The following is an 11,663-nucleotide window of genomic DNA, read 5'->3' on the forward strand; positions in this document are numbered from 1 at the left end:
GCAGTAGCTCGTTGAGAAATGTTGTTCTTAAACTGTTGGACAGTTTGCTCACGCATTTGTTCACAAAGTGGTGACCCTCGCCCCATCCTTGTTTGTGAATGACTGAGCATTTCATGGAAGCTGCTTTTTATACCCAATCATGGCACCCACCTGTTCCCAATTAGCCTGTTCACCTGTGGTAAGTTCCAAATAAGTGTTTGACGAGCATTCCTCAACTTTCTCAGTCTTTTTTGCCACCTGTGCCAGCTTTTTTGGAAACACGTTGCAGGCATCAAATTCCAAATGAGCTAATATTTGCAAAAAATAACAGTTCGAACGTTAAGTATATCGTCTACAGGACTGCAATGTTTTTTCCGGCAAATTTGCATCATATGTAATATTTGCATGAACATGTTAACAGCAGCACCTGGTACTCGTTGATAAAAGCGATACAGGTTTTGTCACGTCAGATTCTTTAATTAAAGGACTTTTCACTGGATTTGACGAAAACAAGCATCAAACTGAATCTAATCGAAGCAAACTATAACCTGCTACCCAAAAAAAGATATGCAACCTTGGAGAAAAATTTAATTTAAAACATTTGTATGCACGTACAACACTTAAAACCTTCAGTATATCAGTATGTGGAATTAAATGTTGGGATGGATTAATCAAAGAAATGAAACAATGTACTAATATGATCCAATTCAAGAAACTCTTAAAGAAGAAGAACCGTGATAAACATTCTGAATGTATTGATAGTCTTATTTATCTCACCATATGCATTACTTTACTGTAGGGCTGCAACTAATGATTAATTTGATAATTGATTAATCTGTCGATTATTACTTCGATTAATCGATTAATAATTGGATACAAGAGACAAACTACATTTCTATCCTTTCCAGTATTTTATTGAAAAAAAAACAGCATACTGGCATCATACTTATTTTGATTATTGTTTCTCAGCTGTTTGTACATGTTGCAGTTTATAAATAAAGGTTTATAAAAAAATAATACAATAAAATAAAAAAATAATTAAAAATTAAAATAAAAAAATTGCCTCTGCGCATGCGCATATCATAGATCCAACGAATCGATGACTAAATGAATCGCCAACTATTTTCATAATCGATTTTAATCGATTAGTTGTTGCAGCCCTACTTTACTGATTATTAATTAATTAATTTACTTTTTATTTTTATTACTTGTGGAGTATATTGTGAATAAATTGAGAACAGGAAGTGAACAAAAAAACATTTATTGTGACATGCTAACATTAGCATGCTAATGCTTTAGCTCATTTTGTATGTTTAAACCTAAGAATCGTGGATTTTGCAACTTGGTGACATCTTAGAAGTATGCTAACTTCTAGCATGCTGACATTTTTACAACATTTCTTCCATATAAACCTAAAAAACAGGACTTTCGATACTTGGCGCCATCTTAGAAGTATGCTTATGTTTCTTATGTTATCATGCTAACTTTTTATGCTAGCAGTTTTGCAAATTGTATTCTTATAAACCTAAAAATCATAACTTTCAATACTTGGTGTCATCTTAGAAGTATGCTAATGTTTCTTACGTTACCATGCTAACATTTTATGCCAGCATTTTTACTCATTTCAATTGTTTAAACCTAAAATCCTTGGCTTTTGATACTTGGCGCCATCTTGAAAGTATGCCAACTTCTCCCAAATTAGCATGTTACCATTTTATACTAGCATTTTTTGCAAATTTTTTTCGTATAAACCTAAAAATCATAACTTTCAATACTTGGTGTCATCTTAGAAGTATGCTAATGTTTCTTATGTTATCATGCTAACGTTAGCATGCTAACATTTCATGTCAGCATTTTTACAAACTTAAAATTCATGGCTTTTGATACTTGGTGCCGTTTTGGAAGTATACTAACTACTCCCATATTAGCATGTTAACATTTTATACTAGCATTTTTGCAAATGTTCTTTATATAAACCTAAAAATCATGGATTTTGACTCTTAGCGCCATCGTACAAGTTTATTAACTTTTACTATGTTAGCATGCTAACCTTTTATGCCAGAATTTTTACTAATTCCAATTGTATAAACCTAAAAATTCATGGCTTTTGGTACTTGGCGCCATCTTGAAAGTATGCCAACTTCTCCCAAATTAGCAAGTTACCATTTTATACAAGCATTTTTTGCTAATTTTATTCGTATAAACCTAAAAATCATAACTTTCAATACTTGGTGTCATCTTAGAAGTATGCTAATGTTTCTTATGTTATCATGCTAATGTTAGCATGCTAACAATTCATGTCAGCATTTTTATAAACTTAAAATACATGGCTTTTGATACTTGGTGCCGTTTTGGAAGTATACTAACTTCTCCCATATTAGCATGTTAACATTTTATACTAGCATTTTTGCAAATTTTCTTTATATAAACTTAAAAATCATGGATTTTGACTCTAAGCGCCATCTTACAAGTTTGTTAACTTTTACTATATTAGCATGCTAACCTTTTATGCTAGCATTTTTACTCATTTAATTTATATAAACCTAAAATCCATGGCTTTTGATACTTGGCGCCATCTTGAAAGTATGCCAACTTCTCCCAAATTAGCATGTTACCATTTTATACTAGCATTTTTTGCAAATTTTATTCGTATAAACCTAAAAATCATAACTTTCAATACTTGGTGTCATCTTAGAAGTATGCTAATGTTTCTTATGTTATCATGCTAACGTTAGCATGCTAACATTTCATGTCAGCATTTTTACAAACTTAAAATTCATGGCTTTTGATACTTGGTGCCGTTTTGGAAGTATACTAACTACTCCCATATTAGCATGTTAACATTTTATACTAGCATTTTTGCAAATGTTCTTTATATAAACCTAAAAATCATGGATTTTGACTCTTAGCGCCATCGTACAAGTTTATTAACTTTTACTATGTTAGCATACTAACCTTTTATGCCAGAATTTTTACTAATTCCAATTGTATAAACCTAAAAATTCATGGCTTTTGGTACTTGGCGCCATCTTGAAAGTATGCCAACTTCTCCCAAATTAGCAAGTTACCATTTTATACAAGCATTTTTTGCTAATTTTATTCGTATAAACCTAAAAATCATAACTTTCAATACTTGGTGTCATCTTAGAAGTATGCTAATGTTTCTTATGTTATCATGCTAATGTTAGCATGCTAACATTTCATGTCAGCATTTTTATAAACTTAAAATACATGGCTTTTGATACTTGGTGCCGTTTTGGAAGTATACTAACTTCTCCCATATTAGCATGTTAACATTTTATACTAGCATTTTTGCAAATTTTCTTTATATAAACTTAAAAATCATGGATTTTGACTCTAAGCGCCATCTTACAAGTTTGTTAACTTTTACTATATTAGCATGCTAACCTTTTATGCTAGCATTTTTACTCATTTAATTTATATAAACCTAAAATCCATGGCTTTTGATACTTGGCGCCATCTTGAAAGTATGCCAACTTCTCCCAAATTAGCATGTTACCATTTTATACTAGCATTTTTTGCAAATTTTATTCGTATAAACCTAAAAATCATAACTTTCAATACTTGGTGTCATCTTAGAAATATGCTAATGTTTCTTATGTTATCATGCTAATGTTAGCATGCTAACATTTTATGCCAGCATTTTTATGAACTTAAAATTCATGGCTTTTGATACTTGGTGCCATTTTGGAAGTATACGAACTTCTCCCATATTAGCATGTTAGCATTTTATACTAGCATTTTTGCAAATGTTCTTTATATAAACCTAAAAATCATGGATTTTGATTCTTAGCGCCATCTTACGAGTTTGTTAACTTTTACTATTTTAGCATGCTAACGTTTTATTCCAGCATTTTTACAAATTTCATTTGTATGAACCTAAAATCCATGGCTTTTGATACTTGGCGCCATCTTGAAAGTATGCCAACTTCTCCCAAATTAGCATGTTACCATTTTATACTAGCATTTTTTGCTAATTTTTTTCGTATAAACCTAAAAATCATAACTTTCAATACTTCGTGTTATCTTAGAAGTATGCTAATGTTTCTTATGTTATAATGCTAACATTAGCATGCTAACATTTTATGTTAGCATTTTTATAAACTTAAAATTCATGGCTTTTGATACTTGGTGCCATCTTGGAAGTATACGAACTTCTCCCATATTAGCATGTTAGCATTTTATACTAGCATTTTTGCAAATTTTCTTTATGTAAACCTAAAAATAATGGATTTTGACTCTTAGCGCCATCTTCCAAGTTTGTTAACTTTTACTATTTTAGCATGCTAACCTTTTATACTAGCATTTTTTTTCAAATTGTGTCTGTGCTAACAGACACAATTCCGTGGGAATTTTCCACAATATATGCGTAACAATTGGCCACAAACTGTACAAAAACAACAAACATTTATTGTGGCGTATATTGAAATCATTTTGCATGGTGCTGACGTTAGCATGCTAATGCTTTACACTAGCATTTTAGTCAATTTTCTATGTTTAAACCGAACAATCATGGATTTGGATACTTGGCACCATCTTAGAAGTATGCTAACTTCTCCCATATTAGCATGCTAACATTTTATGCTAGCATTTTTACAAAATGTCATCCGTATAAACCTAACAATATGGGCTTTTGATACTTGGCGCCATCTTAGACGTATGCTTACGTTTCTTATGTTATCATGCTAACAAATCATGTTACCCTTTTTGCGAATTGTGTTCGTACAAACCTAAAAATCACAACTTTCAATACTTGGTGTCATCTTAGAAGTATGCTAATGTTTCTTATGTTAACATTAGCATGCTAACATTTTATGCCAGCATTTTTACTAATTTCATTTGTATAAGCCTAAAATGGCGCCATCTTGGAAGTATGCTAACTTCTCCCATATTAGCATGTTAACATTTTATACTAGCATTTTTGCAAATTTTATTTATATAAACCTAAAAATCATGGATTTTGACTCTTAGCGCCATCTTACAAGTTTGTTAACTTTTACTATGTTAACATGCTAACCTTTAATACTAGCATTTTTTCGCAAATTGTGTCCGTGTAATCATTAAAATCGTGGTTTCCGATACGAGCCACCATCTTAGAGGTAACTCGTCCTATGTTATCGTGCTAACATTAAGAGATTGCAACGTTTTATGCTAGCATTTTAGCTTAATTTGATCATTTAAACCTAAAATTCATGGGTTTTGAGACATTTCTCCATCTTACAAGTGTACTAATTGTTCCCATTATAACATACTAACGTTTAATGCTACCTTTTTAACGTAAGAGGTTCACAGCACAGACAGCAGGCCCTTTAAAATTCCCGTGGGAATTTTCTACTATATTGAAATCATCTTATATGCGTAAAAAATGGCCACAAACTGTCCAAAAAAAAAAAACATGTATTGTGCCATATATTGAAATCATTTTGCATGGTGCTAACTTTAGCATGCTAATGCTTTACACTAGCATTTTAGCTAATTTTGTATGTTTAAACCGAACAATCATGGATTTTGATACTTGGCGTCATCTTAGAAGTATGCTAACTTCTCCCATATTAGCATGCTACCATTTTTACAAAATTTCATACCTATAAACCCAAAAAACAGGACTTTCAATACTTGGCGCCATCTTAGTAGTATGCTTATGTTTCTTATGTTATCATGCTAACAATTTATGCTAGCCTTTTTGCGAATTGTGTTCGTATAAACCTAAAAATCATAACTTGCAATATTTGGTGTCATCTTAGAAGTACACTAATGTTTCTTATGTTTACATTAGCATGCTAACATTTTATGCCAGCATTTTTACTAATTTCATTTGTATAAGCCTAAAATGGCGCCATCTTGGGAGTATGCTAACTTCTCCCATATTAGCATGTTACCATTTTATACTAGCATTTTTGCATATTTTATCCGTATGAACCTAAAAATCGTGGATTTTGACTCGTAGCGCCATCTTACGGGTTTGTCAACTTTTACTATGTTAGCATGCTAACCTTTTATGCTAGCATTTTTTCGCAAATTGTGTCCGTGTAAACATTAAAATCGTGGCTTTCGATACGAGCCACCATCTTAGAAGTAACTCGTCCTATGTTATCATGCTAACATTAAGAGATTGCAACGTTTTATGCTAGCATTTTAGCTTAATTTGATCATTAAATTTAATTATATAATATATTTATATTTATATATTTATTAATTTTAAAAAATTATATAATATTTAATTTAAAATTCATGGGTTTTGGGACATGTCTCCATCTTGCAAGTATACTAATTGTTCCCATTATAACGTTTTATGCTACCTTTTTAACTTAAGAGGTTCACAGCACAGACAGCAAGCCCATCAAAACTCCCCTGGGAATTTTCTACTATATTGAAATCATCTTATATGCGTAACAATTGGCCACAAGAGCAATGCAACAGAACATAAACAAAATAAACATGCATGAAAAATACAAATAAACATGTTGAACATGTTTTTCTTTATCATGATCCCAGTGGAGTCATTGTTAGATATGACTTTACTTAGTCCTTGTTGTGGTTGCCAGTTGAATATTTCTGCGCTGAAGCAGGTCGGTCAAAGAAATACAATAACAATACTACGCGGAAAGGAAAATTGCACGTCAGTGGTGGGTGTGCCCACGGTGCAGGGTGGCAGCAGACATGCCATCAAAAAACGACAGAGAAAACCTGCAAAACCGGTTCATATAAACAATCTTTAAAGTGCATGTGTTGTTTGATGAACTCGATCAAATGAAAGATGTTGGCCGGGCTATCAAACCCCGCCGTGACCTTTGACCCCAGCGTTGTGGCCAACACGACATCATCACTTGAGCGCGTACGTGCTCCAGCGCTGCAATAAAACTGCCGGGGAGCTCATTCTCTGAACGTCTTCGTTTCTGCTAAATCACATGACCTGCCGCTGCTCGCGCTCACCAGCAGGGGGCGTCTCCTCCTGAGCAAAGGGCAGCGAGTCAGGTGGTTTCTCGGAAACCCTCGTCTTAGCTGTGAAATCCTCTGCCTGCTCAGGCTCCCTCTTCCCCCACAAACTGTGAAAAAAAAAAGCCCCAAAATAAACCTTTTGAAGACTTCTAGTTGTTTAAAAAATGATGCACAATCCAAAAGATTTGCATGATAAAGTTCTTCACCATCATTTTTTGTGTGTATTAACACATATTCTGCACGGAATCATTATACTACTACACTGCAAAAAAAGAGATGACAAAATATGAGTTAAAAAATACTAAAACCTAGTAAAATGATCTGTGCATGCAGATGGATAATTTCACTTGACAAGACTTCCTAAATTAAGATTATCTAGAAATGAACTTTGAAGCTAGAAATAAGTATTTTATTCTAAAAATGTTGCAGACTCTTTAAACAAGATTTTCTATCTGGGGAAAACCAAAATTAGTGATGTGCCGATTGATACTGAAATACTGCAATACAAATTGCACTTCAATAAAAATTGAACATCTTGAAGTGTAGATGTTCCCTAATTGGAAAAACTGGGTTTGTTTTGTTGTTTTTTTGTTGCCAATTGCAGTTGCATACATTTTTTAAAATGCCTCTAGACATCTTATTTAATGCCTTTTAATGCCATTTAGAGTAATTTTCGCAAATACAAGATTTTTATGCTCTAATATCAATTCTCAAATCAAAATATCAGTACTTTTGATACTTTAGTTCAGGGGTGTCCAAACTTTTTCCACCAGGAGCCACATACTGAAAAGTCAAAGTATGCAGGGCCCATATTGATATTTTTTTTAATTATAAAAAAAAAAAATGCTATAAACAGTCAGCTTTGCATTATACTGTAGATCAGTGATCCCCAACCACCGGTACCGGTACCGCGCAAGAAATAAATAATAAAAAAATCAATACTTTAAAAAAAAAAATTGTATTAAATCAACATAAAAAACACAAGATACACTTACAATTTGTGCAACAACCCAAAAGACCTCCCTCATTCACAGTCATTCGCACAAAAGGGTTGTTTCTTTCTGTTATTAATATTCCTGGTTCCTACATTATATATCAATATAGATCAATACAGTCTGCAGGGATACAGTCCGTAAGCACACGATTGTATTTTTTTATGACAAAACCCCCCCCCCCACATATACACACATATATATATATATATATATATATATATATATATATATATATATACATATACTGTATATATACACACACACACACACACACACACATATACATACATATACATGCAACAATAAGGGTGTTTAAATATTGGAAACTTCGCAGTGAACTTCAACCAATATAATAACAGGGCTTCTGTAGGTATCAACAAGTCTAATTTAATACTTGTTAATGCAACTTAATTTTTTTTTTAACAATGCAGATAGTTATTATACATAGTCAAAAGCATACAATTGTCTGTATAGACAAACTTGTAAGCATTTGACAACAATCACCTGGAATAGTTAAATGTTTACATTAAACGTGGCCAAATTAAGCACTAATGTAATCGTAACATATATATATAATAATACTGCAAGAAATTATTTCAAATGCAATAAACATATTTTTCATTAGTGTAGTATTTTTACTATTGTAAATGGAAGCTCAATAACATAATTATCCTGAATATGTAAACAAACGTAAAACATAAAACGGACTTTCAATCTGTTAGCAAAAATCTTGAAGTGTAGTTTTTTCCTAATTGGAAAAACTGGGTTTGTTTTGTTGTTTTTTTGTTGCCAATTGCAATCGCATGCATTTTTTTAAAATGCCTTTAGACATCGTATTTAATGCCTTTTAATGCCATTCAGAGTAATTTTCGCAAATCCATTTGATGACTTTTAATGCTTTTTAATGACCCGAATAATCATAACCATCATTTCTTATGAGATGTGTTATTGGAAATTAAACTAATTTGCTTTGTCAACACAGAGCTGGGATGTTTTGATCATTAATCACATTGATCAGACTTTTTTTTAATTTTTATGAATACATACAAGTGTGCCTAATGTTGTGACCCGTGAGGGTGGATAAGCAGCACAAAAGGTGTCGTCCACGTTTAACGACAGTTTATTTAAAGACATATCATTACAGTATGTGCAGCCGTGCTTATAAGTATACAAAAAAATCAAACACGCCTTAGCTGTGAAGCCTTTTATCCCACTGTGGAACATTCCACTTGAGAGCAAAACGATTCTAAGGAAGCTAATTATCTTAACATGCCAGGAGGGTGACACACATCTGGGATTGCTTGCGGGCCAAAAACTAACGTTTGTGCTGTCATGGCAGGCACCACCTCGTTCTTTTGTTTGCAAAGAAGAAGCAATGCTTGGTGTATGAGAGAGGATTCAAGCACTTAAAGAGTTACTTTGGGAATGTGTAAACATGGGGGGGCAGAGGGGTATAAAGACAGACACACTTCCTGTGTCCACATTCCTTTTACATACACTAATCAGCATTTAGTTTGCTTTGCTTTTGATGCCATCTAGTGGTTCTTTTTGGTACATGTGCAGTTGAAATGTCTATATCAGGGGTGTCCAAAGTGCGGCCCGCAGCTAATTGCTTACCGGCCCGCCGCACATTCTGGAAATGCTATCGCAAAAATAAAAAAAAATACATTTTAAAAAGTGGACTGAGGTGAAATCTAACGAGAAAAAGTTGCAATGTTGACACAAAGCTGTCATGTAGGCTGTTTTTTTTTCCTTTGCTCAAAAAAAAAAATTTACAAAAAAAATCAATGTTATAATTAATTATTTTCAAGGCTCCAAATACTTCAAAAACTTTACTTTAAAAAGTTTTATGTGGAAAAAATATTGCATATATTGTGTGGTTGCCATATAAAAAAATCAAAGTTTTATTTGACAAAAGACCATAAAACAAACAAAATAATAGTTTAAACGCAAAATCGACAGATATATCTGAAGTTGATCTCGTAACTTAAGTGTTGAAAGTTTAAAAAAACAAAAACTAATACAAATGTATTACTGTATGAGTGGGGCACCTTTTGGAGTGGGATTGTATTTATCTTTACACTGTGATTACTCAAAAAATAATAGTGAATTAAAATCAATGGTGTACTGCATTATTGATCTTTTATGCTTCTAATTACTAAATACTGCATATTTCAGTTTTACTATAAAAAACAAAGTTGTCTATGACCAAAAAAGGCATAAAACCATTTTTTAATTATTTTTTTTTTTACTTCATATCAACATGAAGTTGATATAGAGATGTACTGTAAGCGTTAAATAATTAAAAAATAATAATAATTTGACTTATTTTTAACATTTTAATGACTGAGACCCTTTATGGTCCCCGGGAGCCCTAAAGGTAAAAAAAAAAAATCCATATATTTTGTTATGGTTTGAAAATGAAAAATATCAAAATGGCCCCCCGCATGCTTTAATTTTTCAATTTACGGCCCTCAGTGGAAAAACTTTGGACACCCCTGGTCTATATAGTGTAGCTGTCCTCACTTGTAAAGGACATCATGTCATGGCTGTCTTGAGTTTCCAATCATTTCTACAACTCTTACTTTTTTGTGATAGAGTGATTGGAGCACATACTTGTTGGTCACAAAAAACATTTATGAAGTTTGGTTCTTTTAAGAATTTATTATGGGTCTACTGAAAATGTGACCAAGTCTGCTGGGTGAAAAGTATACATACAGCAACATACATTATCAATTTTGGTGATGTAGAAAAGTTACAATCAAATCAAACAAGCTTCATGGCATGGCCTCTTAACTTGATGTGAGTGATTATGACACCTGTTGACTTGTCTGAGCCCATTTAAGTAGGGCTCATGTGATGCAGTCATTAGACTCGGTTACAAACGCAACAATGGGAAAGTCAAAGGAACTCAACACAGATCTGAAAAAACTAATCATTGACTTGAACAAGTAAGGAAAGTCACTTTCAAAGCAGCTTAAGGTCCCAACAGCAACTGTGCAGACAATTGTTGGTAAGTATAAAGTGCATGGCACAGTTTTGTCACTGCCACGATCAGGAAGAAAACGCAAACTATCACCTGCTGCTGAGAGAAAATTGGTCAAGATGATCAAGAGTCAACCGAGAACCACCAAAAAGCAGGTCTGCAATGAATTGGAAGCTGCTGGAACACAGTTGTCAGTGTCCACAGTCAAGCATGTTTTGCATCGCCATGGACTGAGAGGCTACCATGCAAGAAGGAAGCTCTTGCTCCAGAAGCGACACCTTAAGGCTCGTCTAAAGTTTGGACAAAGATAAGACCTTCTGGAGGAAAGTTCTGTGATCAGATGAAACAAAATTTGAGCTGTTTGGCCACAATACCCAGAATATGTTTGGAGGAGAAAAGGTGAGGCCTTTAATCCCAGGCCTACCGTCAATCATGGTGGTGGTAGTATTATGCTCTGGGCCTGTTTAGCGGCCAATGGTGCTTTACAGCAGTGGTCCCCAACCACCGATTGGTACCGGGCCGCGCAAGAAATAAAAAAAATAAAAAAAATAAATTGTTTTAATTTTTTTATTTTTTATTAAATCAAAATAAAAAACACAATATATACATTATATATCAATATAGATCAATACAGTCTGCAGGTATACAGTCCATAAGCACACATGATTGTATTTCTTTATGAAAAAAAAAATAAAAAATTCAAGTCAAAAGAGAAATTAATTATAATCTGAAAGGAAGTAAGG

General features: G+C 33.1%; 1 long non-coding RNA gene across 1 annotated transcript in view; it reads right to left on the reverse strand.

Moving 5' to 3' along the window:
• The window catches only part of LOC133665434 (uncharacterized), a 42,989-nt gene that overhangs the window by 21,006 nt on the left and 10,320 nt on the right, over window positions 1–11,663 (reverse strand). The window contains exon 2 of the long non-coding RNA XR_009828743.1: window positions 6,934–7,046. This is a non-coding gene — a long non-coding RNA (uncharacterized LOC133665434). The remainder of the gene's footprint in view (window positions 1–6,933; window positions 7,047–11,663) is intronic.

The sequence above is a fragment of the Entelurus aequoreus genome, linkage group LG14 (assembly GCF_033978785.1).
Source record: "Entelurus aequoreus isolate RoL-2023_Sb linkage group LG14, RoL_Eaeq_v1.1, whole genome shotgun sequence".
Lineage (NCBI taxonomy): Eukaryota > Metazoa > Chordata > Actinopteri > Syngnathiformes > Syngnathidae > Entelurus > Entelurus aequoreus.